Source organism: Panthera pardus, unplaced genomic scaffold (assembly GCF_024362965.1).
Source record: "Panthera pardus isolate Hobbes unplaced genomic scaffold, ASM2436296v1 HiC_scaffold_22, whole genome shotgun sequence".
Classification (NCBI taxonomy): domain Eukaryota; kingdom Metazoa; phylum Chordata; class Mammalia; order Carnivora; family Felidae; genus Panthera; species Panthera pardus.
In genome coordinates, this window is record NW_026526788.1 from 17,437,305 (window position 1) to 17,460,951 (window position 23,647).

The following is a 23,647-nucleotide window of genomic DNA, read 5'->3' on the forward strand; positions in this document are numbered from 1 at the left end:
TGAGAGACTGCCCAGGACCCAGACTCCGGGAGCGGCATCTTAGCGCCGTGGCAAGAGGTGGGGGCGCGGTCATCTGGGGACAGGGCGTCAGCGTGGGGCCGGGCAGTGCCATGGGCGAGTGGGGCTGGGTAAGCTGCAGGAGGCCTGGGCAGCAGCTTGCAAAGATGACTCAAGAGGACACCCGCAGGACTCCAGCAGCTGGCCGCTCGGGGAGATGGCACAGGGCTGAGGTACACACACATGCGCACACGCACACACACACACGAACAAACGTGCATGCATGACACACATGCAGACATGCACACACACATAAACACGTGCAGAAACGTGCACACACACAAACACGCATGCAGACATGCCTGCACACACAGGAACACACACATGCATACACGCACACGAATGTACACACACACGCACTCCCACACATCATGCACACAAATGCACGTGCTCACACACATGCACGCACGCACACGAATGCACATGCCACATGCACTCACAGACACGCATGCACACAGTTTGTAAGCAATATGAGATGAGCCCTCAAGACGCCCCCAAACCATCAGAAGCCTCAAAGGAAAGCACCTTAGAGAAGGGCAGGATGTTTCCAAGACCCGGCTTGTGTGACATCTGCCTACGTCTTTGTTCAGCAGTTGTTCTCTTGACAAGGGAGGCTGCAAATGGGAAGGGAAATTTTACAAAGTCTGACAGGGGCCAACGGCACTTTCTCCTGCTGCTGCTACCGTGACTCACTGATCATTTTTCTTGACCAGGAGTCTCCAGTGATAATGCTCGTTTTGCCCATTGATGGTTTTAAGTCATGTGTTAGCTATCTGCTCCTTAAATTCCAGACACCCACAAAGTGATAACTATTCTTTACTAATGTACATTATCAATGTATAGATAAAAATTATACATCGGCCTTTTAAAACATACAAACAGACAGACACTTTTACTAACATGCTATCACAGTATTCATATTTCTATGCAATTTCTTTTCTCACTTTCCTCTGGAGAAGGACTTATGAATTAAAATTCTTTTTTAACAGGTGCATAATGCTTTGTGGTGCAGCCAGGGTACAGGCGTTAAGGGTTCCTTCTTGTGGATGATTCAGTTTCTCTCATTTTGTCACTATAAGCGCTGATGACGTAACCACCCTCCTGTTACCTGTTCATAAACTGACCTCCTCCTCAAGTGCCTTCTCAGAAAAAAAGTTATCAGGGACCAAATAAGACGTACATTTTAAATATTAATAAATCTCCCCAGACGTTTTTTCTCTACTGTGCCATTTGGTTCTTTCTCATACATTTGTAGGAGTGCTTTGCTTACTACTGTTGTTTTGGTCTTTGGAATTCTTAGTTACAAGCAACACAAGGTGGGTCAATCTGAGTTAAGCAAAAACATAATTAATTAGAGGATAGCAGATAACCTCATTGGGAGGGTAAGCATCCAGGAAAAGCGTGCCCCAACTCACTTCACAGAATTTTAACTAGTAAGGAAGTTACTGAAAATGCATCAATGAATGAATGATGAATGAAGCTAGTTACCTGTCCCTGCTGGAAATTTGAGTTTGGATGTATCAGGCTGAAGAGCCTGGGTCACAAGTCTTGCCACAGCAGCAGAAAGGTTGGAAAGTAAGTCCAGAGCACTTTCCGCTCCAACAGCCCCTGTAATGGGTGTGCACCATGTACACAGCTGGGAAAGAACTTTCCAGGCAGAAGCAAGACCAGCGCAGAGATCTGGAGGAAGAGCCCGCCTACGGGTGTGTGACAGAGCCAGCTGCCGTGGGCAAGGGCAGAGGAATGGAGGGGAGTCAGGTCAAACAGGGCTTCACAGGTTTCAGCAGGTGCTCTGGATGTCCAAAGCTCGGGTGTCGGCACATGTAATTTTGAAACGTACATTGAGTATTCAAGTGGGAATGCAAATAGGAATTGGGGGAAGTGGACTGAGAAAGAGATAAGCATGTGTGAGCTGCTAGCCCTCGGGTGTTTGAGCCACAGGGATGAACGAGGTCGTCAGAACGTGGGATCAGAAGAGAAGGCCAAACCCATACACGTGGAAGATCCCAACACAAGCTCGTTGTGGGGAGCAATGAGCCTCCAAAGGAAAATGAGAAGGAAGGACCCGGAAAGCAGAAGGAAAACCAAAGGGGCGTGGCAACCAGGTCCGGGAAGAACGGAAGGCAATTCGGAGCAAACCAGACCCACGTCCTTTCCTCATGGCACCAGTGCCCTCTGCTGGAAAAGGTTTCCAAGAAGCATGTCACCCTGCCACGGGCCCCAGGTGACCACCCTCCGAGCCCGAGCCCAGCTGCAGGTGGGGGAGAACCTGGGTCCAGGTGCAGGAGGTCAGATGCTCCAATGGGTTAGGGCTTATCGGGACCGAGAATGGATTCACGCCCTCAACAACCGGGAAGATGTGGAGACCTTAACAGAATCAGATGCTGCAGTCATGGAAATAAACGTCTAATCACCGTGGTTTAGAGGAAGAGAGGAAAGGCCCCTGGAAAGGGACGATGGATGGTTCTATGAAGGCACCACCTGCAAGGGAAGGCACAGGAGGGGGCAGGTGGCTGGGACAGGGGTCTCCAGGGAGCAGGGTGGAGTGCGGTCGGTGATGAAGGACAGGGAAAACCCCAGAAATACTCTGCAGGAGAGGAGAGAGCAGGAGCTGGCTTCAGACAGAGGGAAGTGGGATTCGTGTGTGGAACAGGTGAGAAGCAGAGTGTTCAGCGGAGTCAGGAGAGGGTGCGCCCACGTGGTGACTGCAGCCCGCACACACTCCCCTCTGCACACAGCAGGTGCAAAGCCGGGCAGGCAGGAGAGGACTGGACGGGTGGAGGGGATAGGACAGGACAGGACAGGACAGGACAGGATGGGGTGGAGAGAGCAGGACACGACAGGATGTGGTGGAGGGGGCAGGACAGGACAGGACCCCACGAGCATCCCGTGTGCCCGCGGCTCGCTCTTCTGCTCAGCACACGGGGACCAGAGCCCACCCCTGTCTGCGAATGCCCAGGAGCACCTGCCCGGGCTTAGAGAATGCATGGGCTCAAGGACCACAGTCCTCCCTTCCCAGCCCGGGCAGTGGGCGGTGCACATGTTCCCAACCTGGCACCTCCTAGAGGGAATCAGGATGGCCAGCTCTCTGTACTCTTCCCGTGGGGCAGGTGGTGGTGCATCCCCCCACTTGGAGAGACGTGCAATGTCACTGGGGCCTCACTGGGGCCTCACCGGGGCCTCACTAAGGCATCAATGGGGCCTCACCGGGGTGTCACCAGGGCCTCCCTGCAGCATCACTACACTCTCAGCGTCCCCAGCATCCAGACAGCCCCCTCTCCTCCCATGTACCGCTCAGGGGCTGCAGACCCCCCGATGCCATCTGCTTCTGCACCCCTCACACCTTCCCCCACCTCCACACTCGTGCCCCACGCTTGGTTCCCACCAGCCACCTGCCTCTGCTTTACGTGACAACATCGTCACGGAGAATTATTACGTTGTTGCTCCGAATGGACATTTTACATCTCTAAGTTTTCCAACTAATTTGTGTGGTTCCCACTAACTCGTGGCCTCAAAGCAGCTTTTTATTTTTCCTTCGGTTACAAAATTGAACCAGTATGACTGAAACTGAAGCATTACAACCCTTCTTCATCACCTGTGGGCACATGGTCACCACTGAAGTATGTATCCGTATCTGTGCGCGGTCATGGAAGCATTTTTATTCCTTTTATCCTCCAATTCTTGCCTCTGTCGATCCTACCTGATGTTAAAGTTTCTTCTAACCCAGGGGATATGAGTTGATTTTTGTTATTGTTGAGTTTTTTTCAGACTATTAATTTTTTAATGTTTATTTAATTTAGAGAGAGAGAGAGAGAGAGAGAGAGCGAGAGCGTGCAGGGGAGGAGCAGAGAGAGAGGAAGACAGAGGATCCGAAGTGGGCTCTACGTTGACAGCATGGGGCCCAATGTGGGGCTCGAACTCACGCACTGCGAGTCAAAGTCAGCTGCTTAACTGACTGAGCCACCGAGGTGCCCCTAGACTAGTAGTTAGTTTTCATCCTTATTTCCCCACGTGACCCATTGAATTGTTCCATCTTTCTCTTGATCATTTTCAGCATTTCAGTATGTATTCTACTCTTTACCCATTTCTTCTACATTATCCAATGTGTTGCTGTATGAATGGTCATAGTACTTTCTTAGGATCCTTAGTATTTCTGTGGTATCAGTTGTGGTGTTAATCTCCTCTCTCTCTCATTTCTAAATCCAACTCTTTTTCCCCCCGCCACTCCCACTAGTCTAGCTAAAAGTTGGTCAATCTGTATATCTTTTCCAAAAAAAAACCGTTCTTACTTGCTCTGATTGTCTACTATCTTTCTGGTCTCTATTTCCTCTCTGATCTTTGTTATTTCCTTCCTTCTACTAACTTTTGGCTTAGTTTTTTCTCCGTTTTCTAGTCCCTTGAGGTGAAGTTATATTGCTTACTTGAGATCTTTTAACATATGCATTCATTTCTATGAATATCCCTCTTAAAACTGCTTTCACTGTGTCCCATAAGTTTTGGTGTGCTGTGTTTCCATTGTAATTTTTGTGAAGATATTTCATGATTTATCTTTTGATTTCTTCTTTGCCCACAGGTTTTTTAGGAGTATGTTGTTTAATCTCCACATATTTGTGAATTTCCAATGTTTCCTCTTGTGATTGCTTTCTCGTTTCATACCATTGTGGTTGGAAAAGATGCTCGATATGACTTCAATGTTCTTAAATTCATTAGAGCTTGTTTTGTGACTAACCTGAGACCTGTCCTGGGAAATGTTACACGTGTGCTGTTGGACAGAATGTTCTACGCGTGCCTGTGAGGTCCACCTGCTCTAATGGGTGGTTCAGGCCCAATTTGTCCTCAACGATTACTCACTGGGGTAAGCTCTCCATTGTGGAGAGTGGGGTGCTGTGGTGTCCTACCACATTGCATTGCTGTCTATTCCTTTCTTCAGATCTGTTCATATTCGCTTTATATATTTGGGTGTTTCAGTGTCGGGTGCATGAAACAAAGTGTTTTATCCTCTTAATGAAGTGACCTCTTATTACATGGTTATATAAACTGAAATCATTTTCTCATAGTTTTTACTTTATTTTTAGTTTTCTCAGTTGAAAAATCTTTTATTTTTATAAAATTAAACTGACATGGTGTTTTCCTTTTGCCTTTTATTTAGGGGAGCTTATTTAAGAAAATTTTCTACACTAAATGTTATAACAGTCCTGTATATTCTTATGAAAACACTATCCCTTTCATTTAGGTCATGAAACCAGAATGAATTTATTTTTAAATGGTGTCTATTAGAGGATCTCATTTAATTTTACTAATTTGTGTAGTCAATTTTCCTAAAACCATTTGTTAAATAGACTAAGCTTTCCCTTATGAAATGTGATACCGTGTCAATCATATTCCACAATCATGGACATGTATGGATCCTTAGCCCACAGTTCTCCTGTGCTCATGCCAAGGGTTTTAATCACTGAGACTTTCCAATATGTCCTAATATCTGCTGAAGTATATTGCAGTCCCCTATAAGGTTACCTTTTCCCTGAAAACTACTACTGATAATTAATCATGTTGATTACAGATTTACTGGAGAAGAGTTGATATCTTTATAATGTTAAGACCCCAAAACATGCGTAAATATCTTCCCATTTAGTCAGATGACCTTTCACACAATAAACATTATTGAAAAATTATTTGTAAATATATTTCCACGTACAGGTAAGTTGAATTATATGTATTTCATATTTCATTGCCATAGAGAATGCTTTTTTTATTTAAAAAAAATTTTTTAATGTTTATTTATTTTTGAGACAGAGAGAGACAGAGCATGAAGGGGGGAGGGTCAGAAAGAGAGGGAGACACAGAATCTGAAACAGGCTCCAGGCTCTGAGCGGTCAGCACAGAGCCCGACGTGGGGCTCGAACTCACGGACCGCGAGATCATGACCTGAGCCGAAGTCGGACGCTTAACCGACCAAGCCACCCAGGCGCCCCAGAGAATGCTTTTAAAAATTACTTTTGTTATTATTTGTTGATGGTAGAAACAAAGAGATTTGAATATGTTAATTTTGTATTTAACTACTTTGCTCAGTTTTCTTATCAGTGCCTTATCTTATTGGCCTTTTAATTATCTCAGATTTTTATGTAAATTAAAGTCACACACACATAAAACAACACCATTATGTCTTTATTCCACACAGTAAGCCACTTTTTTGGGGGGAGTTTCTTCTTTTCTCCTTATGTTGGCCGCAGTTTTAGCAATCTATCACACAGCATATTGATAGTGGGGTCCCCTGTCTTTTCCCTACCATTAAACATGACCCATTAGTGGTAGGTTAAGGATGTTACCCTAATATTTTAGTGTTCTATGTGTTTTATCAAAACTAAGTATTGAACTTTGGACATCACCTTTTAAAAACTCTCTTACCTTGGTTTTATGTGTTTTCGTTAGTCAATTAATGTGGGGCATTGCAATAATAGATTTGATCATGTATAGGCCTCTTTACATTCCTGAAATAAACTGGCCATTGCCATGTTATAATTTTACTAATAATACTCCAGGTTTTGGCTAGTGGTTTATTAGAAGTACATTCTATTCTAGAGAAACAGAACCAGGTAGGATCTACACCTACATCTGTATCCACATCTGTATCTACATCTATATCTGTACCTACATCCACATCTACATCATCTATGGAGATTTACTAGAGGGACAGGCTCACATGATTACAGAGACTGAGAAGCCACACAGTCTTCCTCAGAGTTGATATTGCCCGTGTGTCCCAGGAGAGGCCGGTCTAACTTCCTGAGCCCGCCAGTTCAAATGCTGATCTCTTCCGGAAACACCCTCACGGACACACCCAGAAATAATGTTTAACCTGGGCACCCATGGCCAGTCAAGGTGACACATAAAATTAACCATCACAGCCCAACGCTATTTATTCAGTGAGGTATTAGTAAAACTGACCTACAGTATGTCTCTCTTGTATTTGTTTAATCATGTTATGAAATTATGCTAACCTCCTAAAACGTGATAAAATATTTCATTATCATCAAACTGTTGGAGAATTTTTTCACTCATTGATTTAAACATGTTTGGACTGTCTGTAAGGCTAGTCCGGAGAGTCAGACTAGCTCTTTATTTAGGGCATAATTATGTCTACGAGAGAGGATGCGTCTACTTCAAAGGATGAAACATAAACACTGAGCTAGAGATACACTTCTGTTCCAGAATGTAGTGGAAGCTCTAGTCTGCCCAAGAAAATGTTTTATGTTTAAGATGTTACAAATCTGGTCAATTCAATTAAATTAATTGTGAGCATCTATAATAGACTCTGAGTAAAATAAATAAAGAGCTTAAGAAAATATGGCACTATTCCCCTCCATTTGCATTCAAATTAGAATAAAAAATTGTTCCAGGGGGAAGATCAAGTCACCAACAGAGCTGATAATTATTAACAAAGAGAGTCGTTGGGCAGAATAATCACAATGTTCAACTGGGAACACAATCAGAGACATGGTAAACATGTAGTGGGGTGGAACTTGGCCAATGGCACCTTCTGATAGCAACCAGCCTAGTTACAGGGCTAGAATGAAAATCATGATAGAAATGGTGTTAGAAATTTAAGTCAAGGGGTGCCTGGATGGCTCGGTCGGTTGAGCATCTGACTCTTGATTTCGGCTCAGGTCATGATTCCAGGGTCGTGGGGTCAAGCCCCACATTGGGCTCTGCACTGACAGCATTGAACCTGCTTGGGATTCTCTGTCTCCCTCTCTCTATGTTCCTCCCCTGCACACTTGCTCTCTCTCAAAATAAATAAATAAACAACAGCAACAAACAACAACAAAATTAAGTCAAGAGACCAAAGGATAAATATGAAGGGCTCTAGAGACAATCCAGGAAGAAGTAATTCAAAGATCTGTGCTACAATAATATCAGGAAGCGAAACTAGTAGAAATGTAAAAACACAGAGTGAAGAAGGACACACATCTGAATCACAATGTTATACGTCTGAGGCCAGGGACTGAAAAATGGGATCGTACAATATGGTAGATGTGCTGCACAATGAGCTTCAAGGAGTCCCTTAATGTAGGAGAATCATTAAGAGGCACTTCAAGGTGTTTCACAGGATATGTTCCATTTTAGCTATAAACTTTAGTTTTGCCCTCACTTTGAAAACAGTTCCCTTTTTAACTTTGTGGGGGAAAATGCACGTATCAAATGGCTTGTGATACAGAGTCTCCCAATTAGCCAACGGCAATGATGCACAGAAGCCATGGTGACATCAGGGGCAGCATTTTAGCAGAAAGAGTCAGAGGAGTATGTTCTATTTCTAATTATGCAAGCCTTTCTCAAAATTCTGTCCACTGATTTCTCAGGAATAATAATAACAATAATAATAATAATACTAATAGGTAGCATGGGCACTCCTAGGGCACAGATAGGTATCAAATAACAAATCTTTCTCTAAATTGATATTTGACCACTTATTTGTCATTTTAATATATGGAGACTTCTATCCTCATTTGATATACTTAACTTTGGATTTATATATATAATTACTCCTTAGGCTCAAAAACAGTGTATTAAGTCCATGTTAGAAACTGGAAAAGAAAGGGAAAAAATGTGTAACTGAGTTTTCGGCTTTAGTGGTTTTATGAACCACTAGACCACTTAACTGTTTATTGAAGATGATCTTAAAAATATTGGTTTTCATCCTGTTATAATGGATTCAAACTATGTCTGATAATCTTTTGGAAAAGTGAGATAATCTCAAAGGACTCCATAAATTTACAAAACATATGGAGAATCAACATAGTAAGAGTTTAAATGAGATGACCCAGTTGTTTTCAATTAAATTATACAACAGCTATAAGACTGAAGCTGAAAGCTGTTATCACACATTTCTGAATTACAGAGGATAGAAGAACATAAAATAACATGCAGGAGCATAAAACTGACCACCTCTCATCACCCTCTCTCAGGGGAAATGGCAACATGTGCCTGTCACAATATTTAATGACTAATGCTGAACTGCCATAATCCAGCCTCTTTCATGAGGCTGTTTATCCTACTGTGAGCCCAGATTCTAGTTGATCAACCACCGGTCTCACGGTGAGGGAATGTCTTGTGCGTATTAACTGAAGCTTAACATGAGAGATTTAGCCTGCCTATTAGCCAATATTACAAGAAACTCTAACTGCAAGTAATATAGACTTTGAAGAAAAATCTACAAAGAAAATCTAATCATATCAAAAGCCTGGCATAAGAAAAATATTTTAAGCTCTAAAGAAGTCAAATATCTGTGGGGCGCCTGGGTGGCTCAGTCGGTTGAACGTCTGACATCGGCTCAGGTCATGATCTCGCGGTCCGTGAGTTCGAGCCCCGCGTCGGGCTCTGTGCTGACAGCTCAGAGCCTGGAGCCTGTTTCAGATTCTGTGTGTGTCTCTCTCTGACCCACCCCCGTTCATGCTCTGTCTCTGTCTCAAAAATAGATAAACATTACAAAAAAATTTAAAAAAAAATAATAAAAATAAAAAAATCAATGAACTTCCACTGTGGACCATTATACTGACAGAAACCGTTACAATAGTTGGGTGGCTGTGAACAACACATGACAAGACACCCTGAGCTGAGCTCAGACCCCTTTTATTTTAACTGGGCTGATCGGCACGCCTAAACAAACTTCTCGGGGCGGGGGATGTAAGGTGAATGTCAAACAAAGCTATGTACTCACTAAGTAAATACCATGTTCGCTATTTTGTCTTTATAATTTTAATCTTAAAACTTTCCATTTTGCTCCTGAAAATGTATGTTGACACTAGATAAAATGTACCTGTTAACAGGAAGTAGGAATAGTGCATATCGTTTTATCAGTGGAAGTACTAAGCACAAGACAGTATCATGCTGAGGTACAAGCCCGTCTTCAAAGGACAAACAAGCCTCCGTGATTCTGCCTCTAGCAACTCTGTTTGAAGTGCTCTCCTTCAGAGCCAAGCTTCTTGAAAGTAGTGTTGACTCCCGGTTTCTAATTCTTCACTTAGAATTCACGGCGGTCATAATACACCATTTGGAGCCGGTCCACGGTCCTAACTGTACACGTCTCTCCCAGGCACTTGGCATTGACCTGTCCAGGACTAAGCTGTTAAGATATCGGTTATTGAACAAATTTCATTCAGTGCACACCTTCAGCCTAGTTTTCTGGGACTATGCCAGAGGATGTCCTCTGCTTATCCGACAGCTCTGCTCCAGCTTCCTGCTGGTCGTGCGCAACATGTGAAATTCCTGTGTGGGGACTGGAATCCATCCTTTTGCCACAAAATGTACGGACTAAAAGGATCAGGTGCTTCAGCTCCCAGGCAAGAATTATCCTGATGAATATTTTAAACATGTAATGATAATGTGTGACCATTATAAACCTGAGAAAAGTGTAAAGGACAGTATGCCAGACACACGTGCTGCCGAGCCATTCTACGGTTGACAAATCAGACCAAATCTCACCAGGCGTGTTTTGCAACTCATTGAAACTGTCAGCAGAAATGCTTGAAAACACTAAGCGCCTGGAAAGGACAGAGATTTTCTGCGTTATTAATTGCCTGTCTGTTGGGGCGCCTGGGTGGCGCAGTCGGTTAAGCGTCCGACTTCAGCCAGGTCACGATCTCGCGGTCCGTGAGTTCGAGCCCCGAGTCAGGCTCTGGGCCGATGGCTCGGAGCCTGGAGCCTGTTTCCGATTCTGTGTCTCCCTCTCTCTCTGCCCCTCCCCCGTTCATGCTCTGTCTCTCTCTGTCCCAAAAATAAATAAAAAACGTTGAAAAAATAAAAAAAAAATAAAAAAAAAATTAATTGCCCGTCTGCTTCTAGGGAGAAGATATCTCTCTCTACAGGCGGACACGTTCAGAGTAACATTTGTAGAACCTCAACCACTCCTGGACCTTCCCCGGCCATGTCAGATGGAAACAGCACAGCTTCCGCAGCTATGGCTTGGCGGTAGCTTTCCAGAATTTATTCAACCGGCCAGTAAGGTCTGAGTCACTCAGCAGTGCTTCTGGGTCAATTACTTGTAAGATCCCCACACACTCAACAATCGAACAACGGAATGGATGTTCGTGTGCCACCTGCATACTCAGTCCTCAGCTCCGTTCCATGTTAAGATCTAGAAGGCACCTCCTTCTGTGAGGCCCTGATCAACGTATCAGTGAGGGGAGCCCCGCATCAGTGAAACGTTCTGTGCTTGCTTCCACCTGCGACAACAGAGGATGTCACCATTGAGATATGTTCATAGATTTCAAGAAGGATGATGTGATCCCGGTGGATCAGCTGGCCGGATGCAGCCCTGAACCACCAGAGAGAATGTGGGCATACCATGGCCCCAGGTGGCAGGTTTGACAGGCAATCAGAATGCCTTGGTTATAAGTCGATTATACTTCACACACAAAAAGTGCCTTGGTAGTGGCTAATTGCTTATGGCTTCCCTAAGAGCAAACTAGATGGAGAGCCATTAGTAGTGTTTAACCTATGTAAGTGTTTAATTTATGTTACAAGAAAACCGCCATGTCAGGGAGCCAAAAACCTGATTCATGCTGCTGCTGTGCAGACGCAGCTTCTCACCTGGGTTCCAGATCTGTGCTAATTCCAAGTAGGGACCCCTTGACAGAGGAAGACCTGGGCACACCCTGCACCACTGCCTAAGTCCCTCCTCCCAGTTACAGCCCCTTAACTTCCCACATCACCAGTTCATTTCGCCTGGTTTTGAACGCAGCACGAATATATCACACAGTGTCACCTAGATTTTCTCCTAGCTCATCTTCCAAATTTTGAGAGAATGAGCAGGGGAGAGGTAGAGAGAGAGAGGGAGAGAGAGAATCCCAAGCAGGCTCCACAGTGTCATAGTGGAGCCCAATGTGGGGCTCAAACTCATGAACATGAGATCATGACCTATACCGAAACCAAGAGTTGAAGGCGCGACTGAGCCACCCAGGTGCCCCAAGACAGTCCTTTTTAGTGCTGAGTTACAAGGTCACTTTATAGTTACGTAATATTTGGTTCATCCATTTATCTGTTGATAAACCTTTGGGATGTTTCTAGTCTGGGGCATTTACAAACAAGGCCGCCACGACCACTTGTGTTTCAGTTTTTGTAAGGAGATATGCTGTAATTTCTACTGGGTGAATATCTAGGTGTACAGAAGGTGGGTGCAATGGTGGTGTATATCTAAATTTGGAAACTGCTCAATTTTCCCAAAGTGGCCATAGGATTTTATGTTCCCACTACCAGTATAAGGGAGTTTCCATTTTTCTACCTATTGTCAACATATGGGATTACCGATCTTTTTAATTGTATTGTTCTAACAGACATGAAGTAGTATAGTACCTCTTTTGTGTACTTATCTGACATTTCTGTATGTTCTCTGGTAGAAGTGAGTGTTCCCAAACCTCTTTTTTTGATTGTTGTTTTTTTTTTTATTAGGTTGTGTTTTTCCTTATTATTGAATTTATAAATTCTGGGTACATATCTTGTATCAGACATATGGTTTGCAATTGTTTTCTCCCAGTGTGGCCTATAGGGCAGGAGTGTTGAATTTCTTATTTTATGGCGTCCAATTTTTCACTGTTTTGTTGTTGTCTGGGATGTTCTTTTGGGGCATATCTAAATAATCTTAAGTCAAAAGCCACAAACAATTTTTGTTATATCTGTAAGGTTTATAGTTTAAGTTTACATTTAGGACACTGATCTAATTTGACTAGATTGTTCTCTATGATACGACATTTGGATTGAAGGGTAATTAGTAAGTATTAAGAAGCTTTAATTTGCTTTAAGGAGCCAATCTTACAATCCATATATAATAAAGAAAATCTCCTATATTCATCCTTCTCTTACTTCGCATTAATGCAATTTGTACTCAGGCATTTGGTTTCTCAGAACAAACCCTACAGTCGCCCAATCCAATGTGAGGGGCTGGGGGTGGGATGAATAAATGAAATACTTCAGCAACATGAGGCCATTCTGTGTGAAACTGTAATGGAGGCTACACAACATGGCACACTTGTCTAGACCCACAGAATGTACGACACCAAGAGCGGACCCTAATGTAAACTATGTATGACAGTTAATAATCATGTAACAATATTATGGTCATTAAGATTACAATATCAATATTATCAATGTATACCAATAATATTGTTGATAATGTACTGACACTGTGTACAATGATCTGTCAATCACAACAAATGTACTACACTGTAGCAAAATGTTCATAATAGGGGAAAATGTGGGGAAGGAAAAGAGGGGGTACGTGGGAACTCTCCCTAATGGCTTGATTTTTTCTGTAAACCTGAAACTGTTCCAAAGTCTATTAATTTAAAAAAGAAAAACAAACACTAATGAACTATTGTTCCGTGTATCATCATGTGTGGATCTCAAAGTAGTTACACTGAGTGAAAAAGACAAGAATGACCACACTTCGTGTGACTGTATTTACATGAAATTCTACCACATGCAAACTGTTCTACAGTATCAGAAATACAGAGTAGCTGCTTGGAGATTGGTAGAGGAGGAGAGACATGGATCATAAAGGGCACAGAGAAACTTTTGTGGGAGATGGATATTTCCATTCCCTTGATTACGACGGCATTTTCTCAGGTGCCAGTATGTCAAAACTTTTGAAGTAATAAACATTGGCAATTCACTTTACACCAATTATGTCAATTTCCATGAAAAAAAATTTAAATAAATTATCTTGCTTTTATATTTATAAGGAGAGAATATATTTTTCTATGTCTGCCATATATGCTTTTGGGCATGGTGTAGAGCTATATAAACATAGTACTGTAATATTCTTATTTATATGCAAAGTATAGTTTGCATTAAATTTTCAATTTTATTCTATTTTTATTCTAGGCATTAACTTTGAAAACTGCATATAAAACTATACTTAAAATTGGATCATTTCTAGTATAATATGGAAGTTCCACAATGTATAATGACATAATATATAAGTGAAGTTGCTTTATATTGACTCATTTTTCTTATTAAAACATTTTCATTGCATGAAGCACTTATTTGAAAGTGTTAACACACACGCATATACCTACTGCACCACGTAAAGCAAAATCATAAGATGAAGATCACACTAATACTCACTAAATTATAAGTTAAAATGTACTGAACAATAATAGTATTTAGTTTTTAAAAGTAGCCCATGCTTGCTCCATATTAATTAATAATTCATATATTCTTTTTTTTAATTTTTTTTAAAGGAAACTCTATGCCCAACACGGGCTTGAACTCACGACTCCGAGATCAAGAGTCACATGGTCTTCCAACTGAGCCAGCTGGGCGCCTCTATTCCTTTTTTTAACCTCTCCTTTTTGGTGACTTTTATGTTGTATAGCTTTATGCTGAGTTTTATTGTAAATAGAATAAGCATATCATACTACATCTGGGATACACATATTGTATTTGTCCCTAGGTTATTTCTGTAATGTTCAAATGTTTCAACATCTTTTACAATCCTGGGAAATGGGGGAGGGATATAGCAATGTTCTCTAGGTTAGCTGTTTTAGCTGGGTTTATATCCTTATCTACATTTCTCTATTCTTTGTCTCTATTTTTCCCAATGATATCTATAATTAGTCTTTATATTGTCTTTCATTAAAATTCTATAGCATCTTATTTATTACCTTCAAAAAAGTCTTATTTCACTTTAAGTATGTTTTGCACCTAAAAACAAAAAAAATACCTTTTTCTTTTCTCTAATGGGAGGTAGTTGAGTACATACACTGTTGCATTCACCTAAAAACATATTAGAAAGTGCTTTATTTATAATAAAAATAAAATAAGGCAGTGCTGTGTTGGCCATCTGTTTTAGGAAATATATGTGTCTCCCTGGGCAAGCTTGAGTGCCAAGTATATTGAATTCAGTAACCCTGAGTAATTAAGGCTTTACTTCTAACCTTCACGTTAGAGAATTCTACTCAATAAGTTAAATCATTTTCCAAGTGTTTGTTAATCTATCAAAAGGATTTAGACATTTCACGGAGGGGATTCAAGCTAAGCTACAGTTTTATAAAAATCACCAACACCTTAGAGAAGAAATTTTAAACTTATTCTTCCAAACCTAACTCTTTCATGAAATAAATAAAGCTCAATACACAAAACAAGCGAACATGGAAATTAACCAGCTAACGTGAAATGAGAGTTCTGGAGCTCGCCCGTCCACAGCACCCCATGATCCATGCCACCCCAATTTACCGCCATGATTCCCTTTCAGATCCATGGAGCTCTTTGAACACCACTACTTTACTAGACAGTTATGGTTTTTAAGGTAACCTGTCCATGCAAAGACCTCTTCTCTGAGCTCTAAGCCACACACCCTATTTGGGGGTCTGTGTGTATGTGTCATTCAAGTTCACACAGCCCCATGGATTGTCCATGGATGGACAACGGATTTTAGTGAAAGCTATCCATCTAATGGTCAGAAATCAGTAAGCCTTCTTCACTGGAGAACCCTAATTGGGATGGGAATATAATAGTAACACAGACTGGACGCAGCAAACCAATATAGTTTCAGGGATATGAAGGGATATGAACCCAATGTTATTGGGTCACCTGTGAGCAGTGGGTGCTGGTTGGAAAACTGGAGATACAAAGAATCAAAGAGGAGAGGAAAGAAACACTGCCCTGGAAAGACAGAGATTGGGAAAAGCCACTGCCTTGACGCTGGACAGCTCCCCAGTTCTGTATCCAGCTTTCCCTTGCGGTCCTGGATTCTACACCATCCATTTCCAAGCTACACACAAGACATTTACATAATTAACTGTAGTGAAGTTTATTAACCAAAGAACTCTGACTAAAGCATAAGCAAAAGCAAAAGTGCTATTGGTATGTCATTTATTAAATATTTGGGGCGAAATAAAGTGAAACCCACTAAGAGCTTTTCAGAGTAGGTTATGAGGTACATATTGAATGAGATAAAAACTTTTACTAAAAGCTCTGCAGCTTTGAAAATTAAGTGGCCAGATTTCTAAACCGACTGAAAATTTCTAACGATTTATTCCGCTACAGTTCACCATGCCCCAAATATTCCATGTCGTGCAGTTAAGTGATTCCTCTTTGACAAGTATTCAATTTGAAAGTTTGTTTTTGAAGTTTTCCCCTTGAAGAGGAAACAAACTTCACATGTGATTCTAAAATTACCCAAGCTCTCCTCTCTTCTGTGTTAAGCTCAATATTCTTCAACGCATGAGTTAAAGCATCTCAAAGTTTCCTTCCGGGCAACTTATATGTGTGCCCCAGGAGTTCAACTTGTTCTCATCTCAGAGGGTCACGCCCTGGAAAATGGATGGAAGAGAATGTGGAATGAAGACTCCTCCTCCTGCACTGTCAGGTGGGGGTTCGTGATCAATTCAGCGACAGCTGTATGACCCAACTTGGAATTAATTGTGAACTTTCTAGATATGTAAAGAAAAGTGGAATGAAATTACTGTATAAATCTAGTTATGGCCATGAAAATAAATAACACGGCCATAAAAATAATTTAATGCTAAAACATTTATAGAGTCATAAATCAGATACTTTGTTCAACAAAGTATGATTTTTTATTATAAGAACTGTAAATTAATATTTAGGGTAATATTTCCTTGATAATAAACAATTGGTGACAGAAATAGTTGAAAAATAAGATGAAATAGAATGGTTCACAGTCTATACATTAAACATTACAATTACATTATTATAAGTTAGAAACTAAGCATTAAAAATTAACAAATCACCTTTGGAAGTTACTTTTAAAAATATCCCAGGAATCCTAGAAAATTATTTTTTTTGATCTACAGAATCATTATTATGTGACATTTTTATTCCAAATGCATTTTCAAGAGTAACATCCTTTTAATAGCCGTAGCACTATTTAAGTATTAAGCATAGAAGGCTTTGTGAAAATATATTTGAATACAAGACATATACTAAAGATATTGTTTTTCTGAATTTAAATTTCTGTATACATAATTTATGTATTTTTAAGATGTTCGACTAACTTGTGGCAATACTGGGACACCTACACTTGGTATATTAGGACTATCCATTTATTTCAATTATTTACTGAGGTAATCTTTTCCTTTTATGAGTAAACTGTAAATCTGTTATATATATGTATATATATGTGTGTGTATGTATATGTATGTATATATATGTATATATGTATGTATATATGTATAAAATACATGTATTTAATATATATGTATTTTTATACTCGTATAATAATATATGAGCAAAACAAAATTTGTTCGCTAATAAAATAAAATGATATATGTATGTATATGTGTGTATATGTATATATATATGTATATGAGTGTGTGTGTGTGTATATATATATACATATATATATACGTATATATATGTGTGTGTGTGTATATATATATATATATATATATAGAGAGAGAGAGAGAGAGAGAGAGATGGATATGTTAGACAACCAACAGTAATAAAATTTTATCTAAATGACATATCTGATTTCAGAGAAGTAATGTTGATGTCCTTATGACCTGATAAGGGAGGAAACAACTATACCACAAAGAACTAGAGGGTCCGAGACAGTACGCATAGGTGTGTAATCTGAGGGTGCTGAGGAATACTAGGACATAGATTTGGATAAGAGTTTGTAGGAACTGGGGCACTCTCAATTTCACTATTGATCCAGTACCAACGCATGTTAGCATGGCTCCTAGAACAGAGAAAAGGTGATAGCTTTCATTAGCCATCAATTGAGATTGAAGGGTCTCCTTGGCCTCAGAAGATGGTAGAAAAAGGGCACGTTGGAGAGGAACGTAATTCCAGGAAAGCCCGTCAGATGATTCAGTTCTGGAGTGCCCAAAGGAGGCACTGTTTACAGTGCAATGAGGGATATGCTGGGGCACACACTCTTCAGTCATGCGCCATATCTTGTCTGTGAACTGGGTCTCACAGGTTGGAGATGCTGTGCGAGAACTACACTCATCGGTAGCCACGGGGATGACAAAATCCTCACACAACTGAGGCCATGTAACAGGACTTAAACTTCAGGAGCTGGGTGGGTACAATTATCATAATGTATGGCAAAGTTAGAGCGGTGTCCAAAGGACCCTGACTGGAAGAGACTCACAGAAACCACTGAGAGGAGCTGGCAACTCTAGTGACCAAATAGATAGGCGATCAGCAAGATTACAGCTTGATCTCCAAAATCAAAGTCAGTTGGGCATGGATACTCAGGAGGGACAGAGGAATTTCCCCAATGTAAAAAGAAAGCAATCACACTCTTTCCCAGTTTCCAGACTTGAGCCAGTTTCCAGAACTGAGTTCCTTTTTAAGGAACACTGTGAAGTATACATGAGAATGGCTCCCTAGCCCTTCATCAAACAGGCTGTTCATTTACTCAGATGAATATTTAATAAAGGACACACACACACACATTTTCAAAACTGTTGGACTAATGCTCTGAGATGACAATGACACTAGAACCCAAAGACTTATGGTGGCAGATAACAAATTGAGCCCTGACTCAGATCTGGTCCCTGTGGGTCCAATGAGCCCAGATCCCTGAATGTGTGATTGTAACAGACACACTTGGCAGTTGCCATGACCCTCATTAGCCACTCAGCCTACTAAGAGTTGTCACAGTGGAGAAGGGTGGGCAGGAACCTTCCCCTCACCTGCACCAGACCAGCAAATATAAAGACCAGTACACCCAGGGGTAACAGCAGGAATCAGCATCACACGGAAAGATCTATCAGATGTAGGAGTGGTAGCTCCCCACAGAATCTCCATTTACCCCCTTTTTATCTCCTTGGAACCTGCAACTACTAGGGAGAATCTGGAACCTGAGTATGAGCTTGAAGAGGTAGAAGTTCTGATTACAGTCACTTTGCCTGATCCACTATATCTGCAAAAGCAGATTCCGTTGGCCACAGGTGTGTGGTGTCTGGCAATTAACCTCATAAATGAGCTCTTTTCACCCTTAGAATGGAAAATCAGAAAGAATTTGCTTTCTCTTAGAAGGAACAATGATAAATATTCACAAGCTTGGCCCAGAGAAGTATCACCTCTCCTGCTCCGATGACATAACAAAAGTCTAAAGAATCTGGACCAGCTGGACATCTCGCAGGATGTATCGATGATTCACAGTATTGATGCCATTGTGCTAACCAGATCTAATGTCTACCACACTGGAGACCTTGGAGGGACACATGTGTTCTCGAAGGTGAGAGATAATCACTATGAAGATTTAGGGACCACGGCGTCAGTTCAGTTTGAGGAATCTAGTGTTCTAAAGTATAAATGACTGACTTTTTCATCTCCAGGCTCAAAAAAAGGAGTGCAGACAAGGCTTGGTTGGCCTCCTCGGATTCTGGAAGATGAATATTTCTCTCTTGAGAATACTGCTTTGACCCACATATTGGGAAGCATGAGAAGCTGTCAGCACTGAGTGAGGCTCAGAATTGGACAGTTTATAGGAGCTCATTCAGGATACAATACAAACAGCCCCACCACGAAGGTCATATGACACATTAGATCCTCTGATATTCGAGATTACTAGTGGTATCAGTGTTGGAAAATGACACCACGTGGAGCTCCTGGTAAGTCCCAACAGATGAATCACAACGCAGACCCCCAGGGGTCTGGAACCAAGACAATTCATCTTGAAGGGGAAATTCTGCATTTGTTTTGAAGTTTCTGTCATGCTAATGAGCCATAGTGGAGATGAAGCACGTGGGGCACCAAGTGACCCTCAGACACAAAGTCACCTCAGGACCAGAACTGCCCCTCAGGAGCTGGATTTTCTCTGACTCCCCAAACCACAAATACAAAGAAATAATGATACATACGGATCACTTTTCTGGAGGCAAGAAGGCAATAGAACATCTTCAAAGTGCTCAAGAAAAACACTATCAGAGTAGAATTCTATACTCAGCGGAAATATACTTCAAAACTGAAGGTGAAATAAAGTGAAATAAAGGTTGGAGGACTTCATCCCCATAGACCCACATACAAGAAAAGGGATGCACGTTTGTTCACACTGACCAGAGGGGCGCGGGTCACAGCGCATCATCAGGTGGACACCCGCAGAGCACTCGCCCACGCCGGCCAGGGAGGCGGCCAAGCGCACGCATCACACACCATCATTGCACTAACACCTCCCCTCACCTGCCACCTAGAATCCCATGTGGCACCCCGTGCAGCAGGCTGAACTAAAATAGGGAAGCCGACCGTGGCTCGTGTATGAGTCTCATGTTGCCGCCATAGCAAATTAAACCAGACTTAGCGACTTTCATTTCTGGAGGTCAGAAGCCTGAAATCGGTCTCGGTGGGATAAAGTCAAGATGCCAGCAGGGCGATATTGGCTTCCAGGGGCCCTAGGGTAGAACCCATCTCCTTTCTTTTCCTCGTGTCTGGAGTCTGGCCACTTTCTCAGCTCATCGCTTCCTCCCCCCCATCTTCCAAGCCATCAGCGGGGTCCACGTCCTCTCACTGCCATCTCTCTGGTGCTCCCCCTCTGCCTCCCTCTCCCACTTCTAAGGATGCTTGCAATTATATTCGGGAACCTGCACATGCAAGATTATCTTCCTGTTTTGAGGCCAGCAAGTAGCAACCCTAATTCCACATTCCCATGTAAGGTAACATCCTCACCAGGCGTGGGGATCAGGAAGTAGCCAACACTGGGGGCGGGCATTATTCTGCTGACCACATTTCACAAGTAACCAGACTCGGAATGTGCTTGCAAGCTAAAAATATACAGCAGCTACACTAGAGCCCCTTCCAAAAGTGGTTCCAGAAGACCCTGGTGAAATCTAACCAAGCAAGTGTGAGCCTCAATGGCACCAAAACCATTCAATCAAGAAGACAAGGAGGAGATCCACCCATGTGCTGAGTGGCAGAGAGCTTTACTGGCTTGTTGGGGGGTTAAAGGAGAGAGCTTGCAAGACGGGAAGTAAGGACGTATGGGGTATATTTATAAGCAGACTGATGGACTACATGGGCCATAAAGAATTCAGGGGAGGGAGAGAGAGAGAGAGAATAACCCAAGCAGGCTCTGTGCTGTCAGTGCAGAGCCCCATGTGGGGCTGGAACCCATGAACCATGAGATCATGACCTGAGCTGACATCAAGAGTTGGATGTTTAACCTCATGAGCTGCCCAAGCGCCCCTCCCATAATACCATTTTGGACCAAGGTATCCATTTTGCAGCAAAAGAGTGTGGAAGTGTGTACCTGACTCTATAAGTGGAATGGCCTTCCAAATGGCAAACTGGGGGTGATGATTTTCTTGCATTTTAAAGCATATACATTCAGATGATGTCCCCAAGTAGGAAGAATATGCCACCAGTCTGGAAACCATAAACTGGAAACATGATTAGGGCTGCTTATCAAAGTCCCATGACTGACTTTTGGAGCTCATGCTCGCCTCCTCCCATCTCCAGGCTCTGTGGGCTTAGAGACTCAAACTTCCAAATGGGGTCAAGACTTCCCTTCAAGACACAATGAAAGTTCCAACAAACCACAGGCTTTGGTAGCTGCGAGGGCACTGCGGTCTCCCCCACCAAGACCCTGACCATGAGCAAGTGGGGAAGAGTATCTATGGCACTCAGTCTCCTCCATTTAGGTACCTCATGGTTATACTTTTGCTTATTTTTGATGGTCAACAAGAAAATGATGCCATAGTAAATGTCCTTCATGACCTATTCCACCTCAAAGTGAGCTTCTCAGAAAGATCTTAACTATGACTACCTGTCTGTCTATCCATCTATCCATCTGTCTTCTTTCTTTCTTCCTATCTGCCTACTATCTATTGTTTACTATCTATCTATCTATATCTATCTATCTATCTATCTATCTATCTATCTATCTATCTATCGTCTATCAATCATGATAAGTAGTTAATATTATGCTTCTTAATAGAATGAACAGATAATTTAACCACACACCAAGTTTAGTAATTACCTCATAAATAACAAAACTCAGAATGGAATGAATATTTGAGAATATCTTGACAATGACATTTAAAAGAAATTGCAGTAAGACATTCCTTGAGAATATGCAAGAAAAGCACACTAGTCAGAATCAAAATGGAACTTAAGGCACCGCTGCCTCACTTAGCAAGATGAATCATTCTTTGTACTTTCTAGGGACATTTCTAACGTACTCTATTCTCCTGACTGAATGATCTTGGAGCCACAGAGTGCCATGCTTATTGGTCTCAATGTCTTTTCTTTTCTGTGAAGGTCATCATAGGAAATTGCCTTAAATATAGCACATACAAAATTTAACTCCTTGGATAATTTTGCAACATTTTCCTAGATTTTTAATCCTCATCACAATATATTACTCAACAAAAGTGAGTAGGCCAATGAATATGAGCAAAATATATGAACACATGTCCTTCCCTTTTTATATACTATCCAGGCACTTCTCAAACTATAGAAAATGAACTTGCAAGCTGTCTCCAATCACGCCATCCAGTCCTCAGCTTCCACCCTCCACAAACAAAACTCTGTTCTTCTTCTACAGTTGTGCCTGAGTAAATGGCAATACTGTTTTCTCAGCTGTTCAACAAAAAGCTCAGACATTACAGTAATATCTCTGAGTGATTCTGTGAGGGATACCATCACGTTCCTTCTCAAATCTCTCCAGTGGATATCCTTATCACTTGGGGTCACACTCAGACTTCTTGCCATGGCTGAAGGGTCCCACATAACCTGCCCATGGCTGCCTCTTCATCCTCACCTCTTACCATCTTCCAAGTCATCCACCGAGCAGTAACCACACACATACACACACACACATACACACACACACACACACACACACACACACCCCACCCCAGCTGCTCCTTGGACACACGGATCATCTTTCCATCACAGACCTTTGGGTTTGCCTTGCTCTCTGCCTGGAACACTCTTCCCCCCGGTCACCTGTCATTACATTCTACATCTATGTGTGTGTGTTCATTCGGTTACTGACTCCCTTTCATTAAAGTGTATGCTCCACGCAGACCAGGACTTAGTTTTCTACACAACCCTGTTCCCTTTGACCACTGAGTATCCAGCAGGTACCAAATAAACATTTGACGAATGAAGCAAAGCCATCAAAATGGAGGTGCTTTGGCCTCCTTTACTTCGTTTGCGACATTTCGTCACTTACCTCCACACCACAGGCCACGCTCACTGCTCACACTGCTGAAATGATCTCCCATCTGGCCGCTCCATTTCACCTTTGCCCCCAGCAATCCATACTTCACACTAATGTCAGTGCCATGATCTGCAAACATAATTATGGCTGTGCCATGACCCTTTGCTTTTAAAGCTTCTCCATTACATTCTACTGATCCTAATTCCAAATTTAATAGAAATCCACAAAACTTGGCTTCCTCTCTAGCCTCTTCTTAGCCTATTTATCTCTGTCTCCAGCCATATCCCTTTGTCTTCTGTACCTTTAAATATTTCATCAGTGTTCTTTTTTAACCTATGTATATTTCTGTTTATAAACATTGCTTCCCTAGGGGTATCTTTCATGATCCTACCCCCTCCAAATCAAGTTAGCTTCCTTTGTTATATGCACCAGATCATCTTTCATTTCTCTTTCTAA

The 23,647-nt window shown here is 41.9% G+C and overlaps 1 long non-coding RNA gene across 1 annotated transcript in view; it reads right to left on the reverse strand.

Annotated features, from left to right (window-relative positions):
* LOC128779107 (uncharacterized) overlaps positions 1-23,647 on the reverse strand; it is a 187,252-nt gene that overhangs the window by 96,191 nt on the left and 67,414 nt on the right. The window contains exon 3 of the long non-coding RNA XR_008425058.1: positions 23,204-23,320. This is a non-coding gene — a long non-coding RNA (uncharacterized LOC128779107). The remainder of the gene's footprint in view (positions 1-23,203; positions 23,321-23,647) is intronic.